The sequence below is a fragment of the Epinephelus lanceolatus genome, chromosome 19, assembly GCF_041903045.1.
Source record: "Epinephelus lanceolatus isolate andai-2023 chromosome 19, ASM4190304v1, whole genome shotgun sequence".
Classification (NCBI taxonomy): Eukaryota; Metazoa; Chordata; class Actinopteri; order Perciformes; family Serranidae; genus Epinephelus; species Epinephelus lanceolatus.
Window position 1 is genome coordinate 31,916,581 of NC_135752.1, and position 17,490 is coordinate 31,934,070.

A 17,490-nucleotide genomic window follows, 5' to 3' on the forward strand; every position below is an offset into this window, starting at 1 on the left:
GTTTTCTATTCATCTTTTTTTCTGCATAATTTCAATTTATCCCAAAGCAGAACTGCCAGAAATTTGATTTAAAAAAGGCAGAATATTAGACAAACAATTCATTCCAGGTGGGGAACTGCCACAATGTATGAGAATTACTAGCATTCGATTGACTAGAATCTTGGTTTGTCCTCTTGACTATTTTCACAGAAAATGTAGTTGATTAAAATGCAGCCATTCAGATTTTATTTTGCAGAAATGTTACGAATTTGCATCCCACTTAGGCAACATTTCCATGGGAATACAACTTGGGAAAAAGACCATGAAAGAGGAGAGGCAAGAGATCAGGTTGATGCACCTTATCAGCAGTCTGGCCTCTTAGTTACAGCGAAAAACCGCTCTGCAATTCACAAAAAACAGGAGGGACTATCAACCACTCCACACTTCACAGAATTGGCACTTGGAGATGTGAAAACATGAGACCGAAAGCAGGTACGAAAGAAGATAAATAATACAAAGGTTTCTTGTCATGTATGATTTCCAGGTTTGCACGTTCTGACGTATGCTCACTGTGTGTTCTTCTAATTTCCCTTCATTTCTTAGGCATGCCTTCCCTTTCGACTTCCCAGCAGCACACAAACAGGAAGGCAGGGCCCTTTGCCTTCCTGGTTTGTTGCGCTAAGGGACTTGTAATATAGATCATGGAAATAAACATGCAGGGGAACTACAACTTTGTCACACTGTCTTATCCTGTACACAGGTATGGGTAGGGCTGGGAATCGTTTAGAAAAATGGCAGTAAAAGTACCAATATCAGTGCAGTAGACTCTATTGATATCAAAAGAATTTGTCTACTGAATAGAATACTTTGATAGTTTTTCTTCTTCATTCAACATCCATCTTGTGAATGGTTCATTTAACTACTTTTTGGCAGCATCGTGGCACGCTAAACTGCCAACTTCTTCAAATACGCCGCACCCGACTTCACCATACCACAGTCTTTATAGGTTGTAGCTGCGCCGGTAGTGGGTACATCATATGTCACATTAAGTTAAAGAATGCTTGAAGTGATTGGCTGCAAGCAAAGCCATTACTTTTTCAAGATCTGGGTACAAAAAGGATCGAATGCATGTATCATTTGACTGGAGAAGTAAAAGTAATTTTAAGGTATCGAGTGCCGATGCCCAGCTCTGGGTACAGGTTTGAGCTTGGATTACATAACACTAGGGCTAGGATGACACCAGTACCAGTACCAGTACCCTTAAAGTGATACCAACACCACTAGAGCACTTGATTTGATACTCTCCTCACATTAAGTTCAAGAACACTTGCGGTGATTAGCTGCGGGCCAAACCATACAAATAGTCGTTTTTACGAGATCTGGGTACAAAAACGATTGAATACAGGTATCATTTGACTTTGATACTACCGGTACTAGGGCTATTTTGGTCGATACCTTGAAGGTGTAGATGTTCCTGATTTGAATCTAGTAAGTGATGAGAAGAAGAACAAAAGGCAGTCTAAGAGATAATCTGTTGGAGTGTATGGAGTATGGATAGCGAGCCCTACATAACACACATGTATCCATTAAGTCTGAATAATCGAAGTTGCAGCAAATGTAGCACACCTATATCTGCCAAACAAATAGCAACCAAAATGACTAAATTAAATAAATATTGTGTTTAACTCCAGCAAAATGTATCTGAAATTACAGGTGGCCTTAAATTCCCCTAAACTCAGCTGCAATTGAAACTCAATTAAGTTTAAAAAATCAAATAAGAGTGAGTCAACAACAGAACGTAGATGCTGTAAGTGCATGAAATGAAAGACTGAAGCTTTTAGTAAGACACACGCAACACAAAATTGACATCCACATTAATCAATGAGACCAGACAGAAGTCCTCCACACGTTCCTCCTCCTCCTCTGACAGAGATGAAAGGAAGGAAACGGCTTGGATCACTCAGACTGTAAGTGCAGTCTGATGTACAGTATGATGTAGCGGATAAAACATCCTGAAGGATTTATGAGTGTCAGCAAATGCTGCTGGTGAGGCAAAAACATGAGGGATGTTGTTTACAGTCACTTTCATGTAGACCTTTTCCTCCTCCTGAAGCCACTGCCCCACAGTTATTGCATCTTCGCAGAATATTTTGACAAAGATCCTCAATACAGGAGAGTCTCTCCTCGCGCTGGGTCTTAGATTTCCCTGTTTATTCAGCAAAATCTGTTCCGCCCGTAACCTGGACGCTGCTCTGCCTCCCCGCATGCTCTTGTACGTGAATTTTTCCTGGAATCTTTCAATATTTGATATGGCACCGTCTGCGAAAACTCCCCTGCTGTTGTTAATGTCATCCAGACGTGAAAAAGAACTTTGAGGACACACGGCCAAGTAGGCGTTATGTGGTCCTGCTTGTCCTGATATGTTACTGCTGCTGTGTCCATCCTGGCACCCGTCAGATTCCGTTTTTGATGGCCGATGGGAGAGTGTTTCAGATCTGACAGGCATGTTATTGTTCTGAGTAATGTCTAATACTGTTTTGATGTAGCTGACTTTGTTCTTGTGGGGACTAGGGGAGCTTTGCCGAGCAGACAGAGAGCCCAAATCTCAACAGCTGTCATCGGAGGCTGTATCATTTTCAGACTCATAAATACACGTTCATAATTTAACTGTTTTTTGCTTTCATTTTAACAGCATGTCACAGGCAGACTGAGATGGAGGAGATCAAACTGGAGGATCTCTGGGGCCAGGTGTCCAGCCCATCATCCTGTCAAAAATTTGGTACATCAATCAGTCATTCTAAAGTTTTATAGAATTTTGGTGTCCAAAAGGGCCTTTAGAAATCCTTGAATTTTATGATCAAATAACTCAAAAGCAGAGCTAAAAAATAACACCTTGATATATTTTCCCTCAATAGAAATATAACAAATGTTCAACATCACTAAACCACCCACACACCAGTAGAGGAGGGTGATAATACACCCTGTACGCTTGTTTGCCACCTGTCATTAAACAGAAAAAGTAGTAGAGGTAGAAGACGGCTAGACCAGCCACCAAGTTAATGAGCACAGTGAGGCTACTGCATGGTCGAAGTTGCCACGTAGCTCCATGTAGTCGACTCATTCAAAGCTAATGATAAATTAGCAAGCTAATGTAACTGACTTGTCGCTGTTTCACTGAAATGAAGTGATGTATTGTGAATAAACATGACTAAATGGGACGTGAATAAAACTTTAATTCATTTTAACATCTGTAAACATGATTTATCTGAAATAAATGACCACACATTACTTCACAACATCATCAAAGTTGGTCTTTTGGTATTGTATTGATTGAGAAATGGCAGAAATTACATACTATGTATGTATACTATGTTAAAACTTGTACAGAAAATACTGACCACAGTTGAGACTTCAGCTATTTACTTACAAAGCGTTTTAAACCAACCAGAATTGAGATTTCTTTATCTATGGGCCTGTCCCATTTCTACCCCTTAAATCTTCCACTTGGTATTGAGTGCCCTCGTTTGCGAAATAACCCTTGATGAGGGAAGTGAGAAATATTAGGGTAGAGATCTTTCCCTAAGAAATGGGACACCACTTCATGCAAATTGGCGTGGCCGACATGCAGGCATACGTCATGTGTAGTAGCGACGCAATAAAAATGCCGGCTCCAGCACTTGTGTTGTGGTGTGTGCTGTGTTTATTCTTCTCCATCTGATGAATCAAAAGAGAAGAAATGCTGAAAATAAGAGGCGCCTACGACGTCTTATAGTTCTGATCGATTTTGTTCAGATAAGTCGATTTGTTTAAATATTTTGACGCTGTGTTCAACCAAGTTGCTGGTGAGTTTACGCTAGTCCAACCATCTGTTGTTTGTATAGCCGACATTCCGATCGTACAGTAACAAATTGTTTTCCAAACTTGCTGAAGTTGCTGACTTCGCAAGGTGTTCTGGGAAATTTCATCTTCCATTTCGTTGAAAGTGTGGGTCGGGGCTCCCTTGGAATCTAGGGCGGGTTTTAAGTGTTGGAAACCACTTCCACTACCTTAATTCTGTTTTGGGACACCACTAGCCTAAACGTGAACGCGCACAACCAAGTGCAAGTGGGTATTTCTAGGGGAAGTGTGGGTATTGGGACAGGCCCTGTTTTTGAAGAGATTAGTTTTGAATCTACCTCAGATTTGTGGAAATGTCCTGCTGTTTGGCAAATGTTAGTCATGCTCGGACAATAAACAATAGTTAAAACCACAATTAACCATATGGTTTTGTCAACTTTGAACCAGGAGCAAAAATCAGCCTTTAAACTTGAAGGACATAATGATTTGATACTATATTAAGATTTTTATTGTGATAGCATTTTTGGCCATATCGCCCTGCCCATCCATAAAGTACTACAGTCACAATAATCACATCACCCCTGTACAGACAGGACATGGCTTGACAAGGAGTCACCACTGACCACTTGGAGAAAAAAAATCAGCACTTGGCTTGATCTCCTCTTCGCAAATCAATGCATGGAACTGCAAGAAATCCAAGCCAATCAAAATATTTTTTACAAGTGAAATGAGCTGGAAAGGTGAGGTTAAAAATGTTTAATGTGTAATGTTTTAATGTGTGCAGCCAAAATTTGATTGTTCAGACTTGCAGTTTCCTGTTTTCTTTCTGTTAGCAGCTGCTAATTAAAAGGAAACTTAACAACAGTTTACTTGTTACAAGAAGTACTACTTAGCCTGTTTATTTTACAGAAATCCTGTAGTAAAAACAGGGTGTAGGGTTTGAAAGCAGTGGTCATTTAGGAGGAAGAGGGGGCATCATGAGAGACACTGTTCTAGTGCATTTTGTCACCTGTGGGATCCAGTGTTTTCTGACTTTAACAGAATCTTTGCATCCTATCCTATGACTTTGTTTGTCCGTTTTGTTTTTGATCTGTCTCTCGTGGGTCGCCCATTTTTACAGAGGTGCAATTCTACATCAGTGGAGAACCCCTTTTAAGGAAATATAAGCACTGAATGGATCTGTAGATCTCTGTGCACCTCCACAATCATGTTATCAGGCATAGTGTTCCCATAGCTTTTAGTACCTTGTAACTTGTCGTTTTCCTCTTTATAAATCTATCAAGGATATTAACCAAGTTGAGGCACAGTGTATCAGTTGGTGTTTACAGAGATGCAAGAAGTATATCATTTTTTGAACATAACCATCATAAAAAAAAGTACATATCCACAGGTTGTGTAAGAACCTCTGAAAAATCGATATCTCTGTTTTGAATGTTGCTGACACGCAAACATTACTTGCCGACAATGTGGTTAAACATTGGGTAACATTCTGAGAGATAAAAGATCAATCAGACACTTTCCCAGCCATTAAAACAGGCCAAAGTCAACTCCTCTGACTCTTTTCTTCAGATAGTATCAACATCTTAAGCGATAACTCATGCAGTCAGATAACAAGGCGCTGTAAAGCTGTGTTATGATACTGTTTTTAGCGCCCTGCTCGGAGAATAGCGTACTTCTCAGGTTATGATCATTATGTAACCTGCAGTACTGCTGTGTTCGGGCATTAATTTTTGCACTCCCACATACTAAATGTGTTGGGTTCACAAACAGCGATTATGCAGACAAGTAGTGAGAGGCAAATCAACAAATGCTTAATTATCGCGCAACACCCAGGTATCATCAGTGATAATAGACTAGTTTGTTTTTCCACAAGCTCTAAATGCTCTTTTAACCTCTGTGACCTTTGGCAGACAGATGGAGGGCAGAAAAACATGACAATCTCTTGTTGTATTAAGCATAACGATGACAACAGACGCCGTCCTCTACGTATGCCTCAGTTCACATGTTAATCACGTTCCTCTAAGTGCTGTGTGTGCATCTGCACACATATCAACAACAGCTATGACACTGTGCAGAGCCTCTCTGTCTCACTCTCTGTTGATACATGTGTATTTGACACTCGATAGTGTCTGTCTGCCTGTCTCGTTTCGATTCCCGCGCCCTGCCGCTGGGCAAAGTCTGAATAATGGAGCCGGCGGCGCAATGGTGTCGGGTGAGACGCCGCCACTGCTGCCACCGCCGCCACCACCACAAAACTGGCCTGGCTGTTGTGTAATCATCAGGCTCATACACACGTGCCCTGCCTGTGTATCACAATACATGGAACAGATGGCAGGGAGGGTGTTTAATAAACATAAATACATGCTCATAATCAGCTTGGGTTACAGCCAGCTGCTGCTGCTCCTTTGCCTTTGACATAGACATTCTATAAAATCACACCCTGATGAAGTCTTTACATAGGAGGGTGGAAAACAAATCACAGAGCAGAAGCCAAGCCCAAGTCATTTTCGGGGGGTAGGGAGGGGGGGGTTAATGCTTAATCATAACCGCTATCATGAAGGGCAGAGATGAAAAGTGGAGTCCTGTGCCCCAGAAAAGTAAATTAATTGGTAAAAAATATATAAATGGGTATCCTTGCAGGACTCTGATGAAGAGAACACAGCCTTTTAAATACCTACACAGATGCATGCATGCAGATTTTAGCAAAAACATACACACACACACACAACCATACAAAGATTGCTCCTGCAAAAAGCAAATGCAAAGACATTAGGCCCCATGATGGTTTTTCTTTGTGGCATTAAGCCCTTGTCCTGATGCCATTGTCTCCCCGGGATATGAGATCTTAACTTGAGGAGCGTTAACAGATAGGAACTAAATGTTCCAGGGCCTCCAGATGGTTTCATAATATTTAGTGCAAAACTGTCACGTAACTGATTAACTCCTTCCTGGGCGAGCCTCCTGCTGCCTCACAGGGAAGCCAGCAAGGCAGGTGAGTGTGAGCGACATCCATAAAATGACAGAGAAACATGTCTGGGACAATTTCACAGAGGTCAAGGTGATGTCTTCAAATAGCTTGTTGTTTGCATTTTGGCTCAATGAGTGACTTCTTTCAACTTATCGATAATCACAGTTAGTGGTTTTCTGCTCAGTTCAGCAATACTCTAAATGAAACACCTGTCAGCACTGTGTCCTGCTCTGTTTGGCTTCATTTAAAGTACTTGTTGACATCACGCTGCCCCTCTGGTCACCTCAAAGGTTTGTGAAGCAAGAAATCTTACCAGTATGATTCATAAAGGTCTGGTGAACTGAACCACACTGGCCCAAACTGCCTGATAAATAACAACCAGAGATACTGTGTCAATGCTGAGCCATCAAGTTTCGACTTTGACTTTGAGCCCCCCCCCCCCCCCCCCCCCCCCCCCCGCAATCTTGTACTGTCCACACCACCCTCTCTGGTGTAACTCACTCTTTCCCCATCCTCATTTCAAAGTCGAGCCACCACTGCTGCACAAACACGATAGTCAATTAGCTCAATGTCAGTGACTGTAATGGACTTGTGGACATGATGCCCCTGTGGCGTTTGGTGCGCTCTTTCACAGAGGCTCTACTCCATCACACAGGCCCATTGACTAAGCCGTCTGCATGGGCAGACAACTAAAGGTCAACTTTCTGCAACAGTTCCCCCCGCCAACGCCCCAGGCCTCCCTGTGCCGGGAGCCAGTGGAGAGTGCCTGGGTTAAAGGATGATTCCAGTCCATTTATGTTGGTAATTAGGCCTGTATCTGACTCAGAATTATGTCAATCGAATTGAATATTTGATTATCTGTTCCCTTTTTTCCTATATAGGGTTTGAGCAGGGTTTGGCAGAACTTCCAGCGTGACAGTGACATTCACTTAATATAGTACACAAACCATGTCAGCCCTCTAAGCTAATACATGTTGCTTACAATATAGCATTTTTAGGAGCATGACCTAGATGTCTGACAACCTTCACCAACATGTCAGAGCTTATCGATACTACTGTCTTTGATAATTTCGCCCCAGGGCTCATTGAATACCAGGTTTCAGTACCCATCCCAACTGATGACAGATTAGAAATGAGCAACATTTTTTGCAGACACTAGATATCAAACAAGAACCACAGACTGTATTGTATTTCAGTGCTATGAGCTGTAAATTCACCACTTCGAAGCAGAGGGTAGAAGACAGTGTTATCTCAGAGCCTGACTGGGCAAAGTCTCTCTTCCTCTGAGCAGCTGCCTCTGTCTCACTCAGACTCACCCTAGGTCTGGATCCACATCTGCCTGTACCAGAGAGCAGCATGAAAGCGAGGAGCGCTTGTTCTACAGCTAAATGTGGGGACCAAAACGTCCCCAGAAGCCAAAATACCACTCGACTTGAAGAATCCCAGCTTAAGATTTGTGATCTCTATGTTATCATAACTGCAAAAAATGGTGATGACAAGATCTAAGTTGTAGTAAAACGACTACAATTATACATTTCTCATTTTTCCCCTACCTAAAACAAACACTACGCTCCTGACATAGACGATGAGACTTCCTGCTTCTCAACTGTCGTCTTGTTTGTTTGGTAAAACAGGCTCTAAAACTTTAAAGTGTCACCACAGCAGCCGCAGCCAGTTCCTCCAGGGCTGCCAGCTTCTCAAACCAACACCGAGTCCCGACAAGATATTTCCATTAGCTGCTGAATTACCATCACTCACCCCCCCCTTCTCTTTCTCCGTGCACCTCAAGAAGCGGCTCTCTGAGGAGAAAGCACGTGGGAGTTGCAAACACTTCTCCCCCACTTCCAACTCTCACATCCCAGCATGTACTGGCCTGCATTAGCACACTCGGGTGGGCCTGTTGCTGTGCAGCAGAGACATGTGACATTGATAGGTCAGGGCTCTGCCACCCTGCCCCCTGCCCCCCCCCCCAACCATACTCATGTCTACATTTTCCTCTTTGACCCTTCCTCCTCAACCCCTACGCCTCTCAATTCCTTGTCTGCCCTTTGCGGAAGCACACGGGGCGGAGCCTGTTGCAAGCTGGGGTGGCAGGTGCTACATTTCTGACCTTCCACTTCATGAGATCGGCTTCGGTGACATTCGGATGAGGGCTCTGGTGCGCTACCTCTCCCTCCCCTTCATCGCCAAGCCAGCTATAATGCCAAGCGTGTCGAATCACTTTAGTATCAAAATTCCAACATCCCAACCCCCCTCCCCTCTCCTCTGCTAAGTCCTCACCCCTCTCTCTCTCTCTCTCTCTCTCTCTCTCTCTCTCTGTCTGTCTGTCTGTCTGTCTGTCTGTCTCTCCAACATCCCTGACTGTGCGGCTCTCTCTTTCCCTCTCCTGCTTCTCCTCCTCCTGGGGCAGACGGGACGCACACAGTCTGATAATCTGTAGCTGCCATTGCCCTTCAAATTCCCATCGACGAGGACAGAGGCAACTGACCATAGTGAGAAGAGGAACAGCCAGAACCACCGCTGACAGCATCAAGCTCCCAGGCCACTCTGAAAGGACACCTGAGCTCCCTTACCACCCACTTAACACACAGGCCAATGAACAAACAAGAAGAGGACTAGGGTGGACATTAAAATCTCTGCTGTGACACTGTAGTTTAGAGTAGGACAACATAATAAAGCAAATAAGGATGCCATGTGATTAAACATTGTGACCCAATATCCAAACCACTGAAGTGACACTACAAGTTACCAAGGCCAAGAAAAATGTTCCGGCATTCTTGTGCTGTTGTTTTTCATAGTTACCAAAGCAGCATCGGATGTTGCAAGTGAAGCATAACGACCAGGAAACGCATGGTTCCGAGAGAAATAAGACACGATAAATAAATCACAGAAATTGGCCTCTTCCTTTGGTCTGGCCTTGTCCAAATATCTGGCCTTGCTGCCGTTAGCCGATCCAGATGTTCAAACTTTTTGGGATCCTCCATCATTTCAGTGAGAAGAGGAAAAACAAAAGAGGCACCGTAACTGATGGCGTTTCCCAAAAATCACATCTTACTTTGCACTCTTGCTCTTCATCATCTTCATCTATCACAACACTTATGGGTGTTTTTTTTAATTGAGAGTAAATAATTTTCTCCCTGTTTTATTCCCATGATTTATCCCTGCCTGCGGTGTATTTTTCCGCACATGAAGAACACATTCCCCCACTGTTTGTTTGCACAGTGAAGTTCAGTGTGTCATGAGCCAACCTAGCTATTATTTAGCAAATGTGACACGTGCAGTTTTTTTCACATCCCAATCCTCCAATGTTTATCTGCGGTTAGAGGAGGCCAGTGATCGTCAACGCTTAGTCAGCCTCACTGATATAAACACGGCACTTGAGATCAAGCTTAAGCAGACAGGAAAGCTGGAGCGAGCCCGTCGCCGAGATAGAACCGGGACCGCGGTATCTGGGTTAAGACGTACATATTCATTTATATTCATGGCTTTTCGTTAATTTGCCCATATATTTCAGCGGCATACCCGATGTGCTTCGCTGTGATTAACATACTGTTCTGTGTTAGGCAACATGGGGCCTGAAGAATGAGAACTTGCTTATTCATGTTTAATTGATGTTAATAAAAAATGCAGGATCTTTTTTTTCTTCTTCTTTCCAGATGCAAAGACTCAAACACACTGTACTGTAAACCTCACTCAAGGGGTCAGGATCAACTCCGGGGAGAGCTGTAATCTGTGGCAGAGAGAAATTTCACCTCATCTGCGTAAACTGCCTGTGAGAGAATACATTATCGACGAGCTAAATATAACTAAGGACGCGACGGAGAATGAGTTTAAAACAAAAGCGACTGTTTTCTGCTTGAAATAAGACAAAGAGCTCTCTCTGATTTTAAGAGGCGAAGGAACAATGGGTAAATTTGTATTCAGCTCACAAATTCATTAGGCATTAAATTATGCTGTACTCCTGATAATTTAAATCTAAATGTTGTTTCCTTTGCGCTACCATGATTCAAATTTAACCTCGTAATGATAGCCTTTGAGAATTTGAGCTCACTTAAAAATTCAAGTTCAACTCTCAACCCTCAACTCTACCACCCCGGATTACACCGGGGAGATGACAGTGGCAGAGATACAACCACTTCCTGCCTGTCCCTGGTGCCCCTGGCTGCCTGCTCACCTCGCTCTCTGCTGAGTTTGAGCTGTAACAATGAGATAGCATTTCACTCTGATGGTGCTGCTGGGGGATTATAGGCTCAGAGAGTTATCAAAGGCTTAGTCGCTCTGATTTCTAGTGACCTGCCGTGGATGGCTGCCGTCACTCTGTGCCAGCACAGAGACCTCCATCTCTGCAGATGCATCCTCGTCGCTGCTGCTGCTGCTGCTGCTGCTGCTGCTGCTGCTGCTGCTGCTGCTGCGGTGGCAGCTGGCCACCAGGGGCTGTGTCGCTTGGGGGAATCCCATTGGCAGATATGATGGATGGTATTATGGGTATTCAGTGAATCCCCATTAGATCAAAGGACTTGTTGTTCAGAGAACAGTGCCAAGAGACACAAAAAAGAATGTGAAGGTACAGTAAAACTCCTATTATTAGACAAATCAAGACATACAAACTCAATCTATGAAGTCTGTCAAGTTTACAGTCCACAACTTTACTGCTGTGGTTCAGTTTAACAGTTCATGTGCGATTTAATCACATTATTTCCTTTTAAGTGTGTCATCATGTAATGGCGTTAGAGAGGCTCGTATCTTATTTTATTTAGGCCTATTGATATTATTTTTTTAATCCCTAACTGCTTATCCTTTCCAGGGTTGCAGGGAGGCTGGAGCCTATCCAAGCCGAAACTGCGCGAGTGGGGAGGTACACCCCTGGACAGGTCAAAAGACTATCACAGGGCTGACACATAGGGTTCATCCCAATATCCCCCCTGAACTCCTCTATCCTCTGTCCTCAATCACTTGACCCAGAAATCTATCAAGACTCGGCACCTTGTGGGACGTCTCAAGGAGCAGGTTATTGACTGGACAGCTGATCAGACTGATCTAATACCATATAACGTCACTGGAGTTTCATACTAGTGTGTCACTTCCAAATTTATATCTTATTTGCTTTCTAATTCACCACCATCTAGTTAAAAAATTGGAGCAAGAAAAGGATCACAAACGACTTTCTTCCTTCATTAGAAAAAAAATGTCTCTCCACAATCTGTTATTTCCCTCATCAACTTCACTTTTGATACAGTTAAAGTTAGAGAGAGTCTGTCTGCCTGCAAGAAACACTACATCAGTGATCATCATTTCCATTCAGCCACATGTGAGGCTTATAATCCTGTGTGTCAGGTTGATGAGTTACTGAATTTCAAATGTTTAATAAAGCCATCAATGTCAAAGACACATAGGCCTGTGTGAGGGAAACGTGGATGCGAGCCCAGGTATTGGGATCAACCCATAAAGACAGTCACTAGTTCACCTAACCTGTATGTCTTTGGACTGAGGAGGAAGCTGAAGACTCCGGAGAAAACTCACACTAACATGGGGAGATCAACCTCACACAGAGGGACCCCAGACACCCGGTCCTGCGCCACCATGCACTTTTAGTTTAACACTGAATTGAATTTTGTTATATTAACACTCACACAGATACTGTCCTCAATTTTTGAATTTCACAAATCAATCATCCTTCACAACATACCATCATTTTTATTAAATTACATCCATCATCTGACACCAAGCAACAACAGCTGTGTGGTTGTAAATATGCTACAACAAAGTTGTTTTCAATTAGATGACAGATTTCTCAACAATGAGCCCTCTTCTGTTAAATCACATTAGGGAGAGATACTAATCAGGCCAGATTTTATCACGCTATCATTGTTCTCATGTTTCCATTTCAGGGACCAGGAAAGGCAATCAAATCTCCTCATTTGGGTACATTTCTGTGTCCCATCCCATTTCATTTTTTGCAATGTACAAACCCTCTTCAAGTGTCAGCGATTTCAAAGAGCAGCATGAAGAGCTTGTATATCTTAGGAACCAAATCTCACTTCTAACAGTATCTGGTTAGTTTAATATAAATGAAAAAAGCCAATTAACCGAAGAGTTTGGCAGTTCTTATCCCAGTTATGACAAACGCCAGTCCTCTGGCCTCCAGTAAACCCCCTCTCCTTTAAACAACTGCAGAGATTGGCTGGTTGCTGCTCAAGATGAGTCTGGAAAGTTGGAGTTTGTGCATTAAAAAAAACCTGTAGTGTCCTGAATGAATGGGGGCCAGGGCCAATAATCGGCAGCTTGGCGTCCTCCGGCCCCTCTGGCTCCTGACCTAACAGGAAGCAGCCAGCAAGAGTGCTGACTCCGGTCAGCCAATTAGAGCGCTAGGAGCATGGAGCACGCTGAGGCTAACGAGCTCCCTCTCTGTGACCCTCCTCACCTCTGCAGGACCCCGCGATGGGAAATATGAGGAGCCGGGAGCCACTTTAACCCCCCCTTCAACCTCTCTCTTTAGCCTCCTTCGTCTCCCTACCCCAATTTCTACACTCAAACCCTGCTGTGTGACCACAAGGTCTGCAAACACATGCTGCCTTTCTCCGGAGGCCCACCACATGGCTTTTTACTGCCGCACTGATGCTAAAAAGCGCCACACAGAAAAACAGTGAACGCGCACACATTCCTTGCACGGAGCTGGAGCTGTGTCACTTGCATTTCCCTGTAGTTTACTCTGGCCCTGGTCGAGGTGGACGGGCTATGGAGCCGCTGTCCAAGTCCTCTGAATAGTAAATGGGTTCCAAATTAATTGGCAGGATTTGTGAGGCAGTGAGATAATTCTGAGGCATGGTAATGAAGTGGGACGGCCGTGAACACTATGTGGCTTGGCTTTGGGCATAATTGCTACTTATTTGTACAAAACACCATCAGTAAAGAGATGATGAATCACAAAAACACCTGGTGGGTTAACCACAGCAGGTAATGAGAAATAACGGGTGGGACAGTCAGATCATGTCAGTTGGTTTCCGGGACACCGCTCAGCCACATCCAAAGCTAATGAAATAAAAAAGAGGGGGAGCCAGTAATAATCATCTACATCCAACACCCCCACCCCCTTTTCTCTCCAAGCAGAATTGGTCCTGTCATTTGGACCCTCCAAACACAGACCATATGTGGGTTCAGCCCTGGCAATCAGACTGCATTGTGGAGCAGGCGGCTGAGTTCATCAGGAAAAAATTAGCCCGCCGCTCTGCAGGCCTCGCTCCCATTGGCCAGTCACGCGGCCCGCTCCGTTTGAGGGCACCCCAGACATTCCTGCGGATAATCTTTTCCATTCCTCTGCTCAGCTCGGTGAGGACAGACCAAATCACAGCACAAGGCCTGCATTGTGAGGGCCTTTTCAAAAAGCCCTGTTTTCAATGCCGTCTCTCTTTTATGCTTTCCCTCTCTCTCACCTCATACACCACAATTCCAAAAAAGAAAAAAATGTTTTTCCCATCATGACTCCGTTTTCTCATAAAAAACACTAAATGATTGCCTTTTTGAAATGCTCCTGCGGAAAAGCGAGGTCCCGAACGCTGCGTTTCTCACAGTCCCATTCCAGTAAGTTTGTTTTTGAAAAGCCCAAACAATGTAAAACCACTGAAACCGGAGCCTGGCCACATCAGTGTGCGGCCTGGAGTTCAGCAGATCGCTGCTGAATACGGCTCCCCGGGCGAGGCTAGCAAGCCTTCCCAGAAACCTCCTGCTTGGTCACCGCTACACGCCTCGCACCTCCCACAGCAGCTTGTCATTGTGGCCGTAGCCAGCCGGCTGGAACGTCGAGATTGGAGGACAATCACACGATCTGGGGACACTGGTGGATTTATAGTAACACGTTCCATAATTAGACCCATGATTATTACAGGGTCTATAAACTTCAGACTCCAGAGCGGCTGTCCAACCTCTGCAGCTATGACTTAACAGTTACTTCACTTTCTCTACAAGTACACTCTGCTCTTGGCTGCTCAGGGAGCTCTTAACACACCACTGAATTTGTTTAACATCTCCTGTAGCAAAACTACAACAATAGAAGATAGTTTATTGCACCTTTTTCAGCACTTTCACTCCTCCTGTCCTCTCCATTTGCCCCTGGATCTGAGGTAGACAAAATAATCCACTGCGCCTCCTATCCTAGCATGCTCCAGCTCCTAAAATAGCCACAACACAAAGAAGGAAAACCTTCGACATACTTCAGCAAGACTATACTTCTAATCCAGATGCTCCTAATTGTTCAGGAAACACGTACACCCTTACTGCAGGCTGTGACAGTAAAAAATGCTGCAATCAATCAAGATAGCTCTGTAAAATACACAAAGATGGGGGTGAGGTTGGTGGAAAAAATTGTGCACCTCGCTGATCGTGCTGAAACTTGTCCGTGAAATAGTATGCCTGTGAAAGAGAGGGTAGTGGGTTCTTATCTTGACTCCACCAAGCATTAAAAACCCTTAATGTTCTAAAGAGAAAAATAAGATTTTTGGAATTACACTGTTTTCTTTTAAGCGTACAAAACAGTAAAACAGAATTGCTTCTTCATAATTGTTAGACATGTACATGTTGTTTCCCTGGAGACGTCTGAACCTGCAGCAGGGACATAATTCCCATGTGCCTCAGTGGTTGGTGTCCTGTTCTGAACTTTCACTTTGCATTTATAGAATGGTTCATGCAATAAAAAGGCAATGTAACCAGAAATACTTACACTGTCTGAATAACATATATTATATACCAGTACTATCCATTTCAATTCACTTTCCCTTTCGATTACCTCTTTCAAGGTATCAAGGCCGTGTTTCTGAAATGTCTAATACATGTTTCCAGTGACGGATGTGATCAGTGTAATCATGTCGGTAAATTTCATTACATCTTTTTTTAAACCAGGGTTCCCACACCTTCTTGTGCATCAAATTCAATGACATTTCAAAGACTTTCCAGGCCCACTTCCCTTAAATTCAAGGATCCATTACGGCAAAGTTTGAGACCCGGATAAAGATTAGTTATTGTTACAACAGTGACAATTTTTATATTGAGAACTGGCAGGTTTAACAGAAGCTTATGGACAACAATTAAAAACAGCTGATTTAATTTTAAGTAAAAAAAAACAAAATAACTGCAATTTCTATTTGTGTACATTAATATAAATTCAAGTGCTTCAAAAAGCCTTGATTTTTTTTTTTTAACCTTAAATCCTCCAACTTATGAGGATTTCAGTGACCCCTAGAAACCATATTTAATCACATACTGGCAGGTAAAATTTAATGATTTCAATTATGGACCTCAAGGCAGACTTGATAAAGACAAAAAATAAACATGCATGGATTCTGTTTGCTTATCAAATGCAGATACTCTGCTTATAACCAGATTCTGAACAGAGTTATGAGACAGAGTATTGAATTTTTTTAGTTGTATTTGCACCTCTTTGCTAAAATTTTCCATGTCTTCTCTTCAATATTTGAAGTGTTTTCCCTAATTTGCCCTGGTTTAGAAAACAGATTACGAAATTTCGTGAGCACTGGAGGGCTGACTGAACAGAATATAATATAATAATATTTACTTGTACCTTTTCAAATCCAACGAACCGCTTCAACGAGCAATTACACTGATGCAGCTAAGAGCACTTCAAGTAGGGTAAAAATGAATTTAATAAAGCAGACCAGAAAGGAGTGATTAGTTTGTAGTGCTGCGCAAAATGGAACAAAGAGACAAAACTCCAAGCTAATTCAAAACAAGACAAAGAGGAAAAGCACTCGGTTTTTATTAGGAAATGCTTGTGTTCTCCAAAAAATAAATGAAGAAAAGGTCTTCTATATTTATGTGCACTAAGGCTCTGCTCAAAGACATCTTTTCAGAACTAACACAAAACATTAAAAATAAGCCTGAATGAACGCCTACATCCTCCGTGTACTGAGAGGTTCTGGTTCAAGGATAAAAATATATCCAAAAGCATCAAACTTTAAAATAAAACGGCTGCTCTCGTCGAGCTGTTTACATGTTTATGTGACTTTGTCTTGCCATACGAGTCATGCTCTCCTCACATGACAGGCAGCTCAGCTGGTCACAGCACTGACACGGTAGAGGGAGCGAGCCTTGGGGATAGAGTGATAAATGTATTAGCGGCAGCCACATGTTCTGCACAGCTTCGTCCCCTATTCATTACGCACATACAGTACCAGACAGTTTCATTCAGAATGTCCACTGATGTCAGACCCTGCTTGGGGGCGGGAGATCCGAGGTGTTTTGGAGGAAGGGGCTGGTCTCACACTGTCACTGTTGACATGTCCGTAACATGCAAAGATACAATTTAGCATGAAAAACAGACTGAACACTGCTTCCAAAAAGGCCCCCAGCCACACCTCTGCTGGAGGCACTGGCATTTACATGTGTGTTTGTCAGAGAGCAAACTGAAACTAATAAACTAAAACTATGCAACTACATACTGGTCTTTGAAAAATATTTTGATCTGCCTTTGATGTCTTGACACAGATTAAATTAAATAAGATGAGATGCACTTTTAAAAAACAGATGCTCATTTTGCTGTTGCAAATCCGACTTACCTAACAATACTACCAAAACCATTCCCTGCCTGGTGGTTCACCGAGGACAAGTGCATACTCCTAACCTGACACGCCACATTTCCAGTCATTCAAACTGTTTAGAAACAGGCAGGCACTTCAAAAAATACACTTAGCAGGTGA

At 43.1% G+C, this 17,490-nt stretch overlaps 1 protein-coding gene across 4 annotated transcripts in view; it reads right to left on the reverse strand.

Moving 5' to 3' along the window:
* Positions 1-17,490, reverse strand: part of rxraa (retinoid X receptor, alpha a) — a 198,712-nt gene that overhangs the window by 78,505 nt on the left and 102,717 nt on the right. The window lies entirely within an intron of this gene.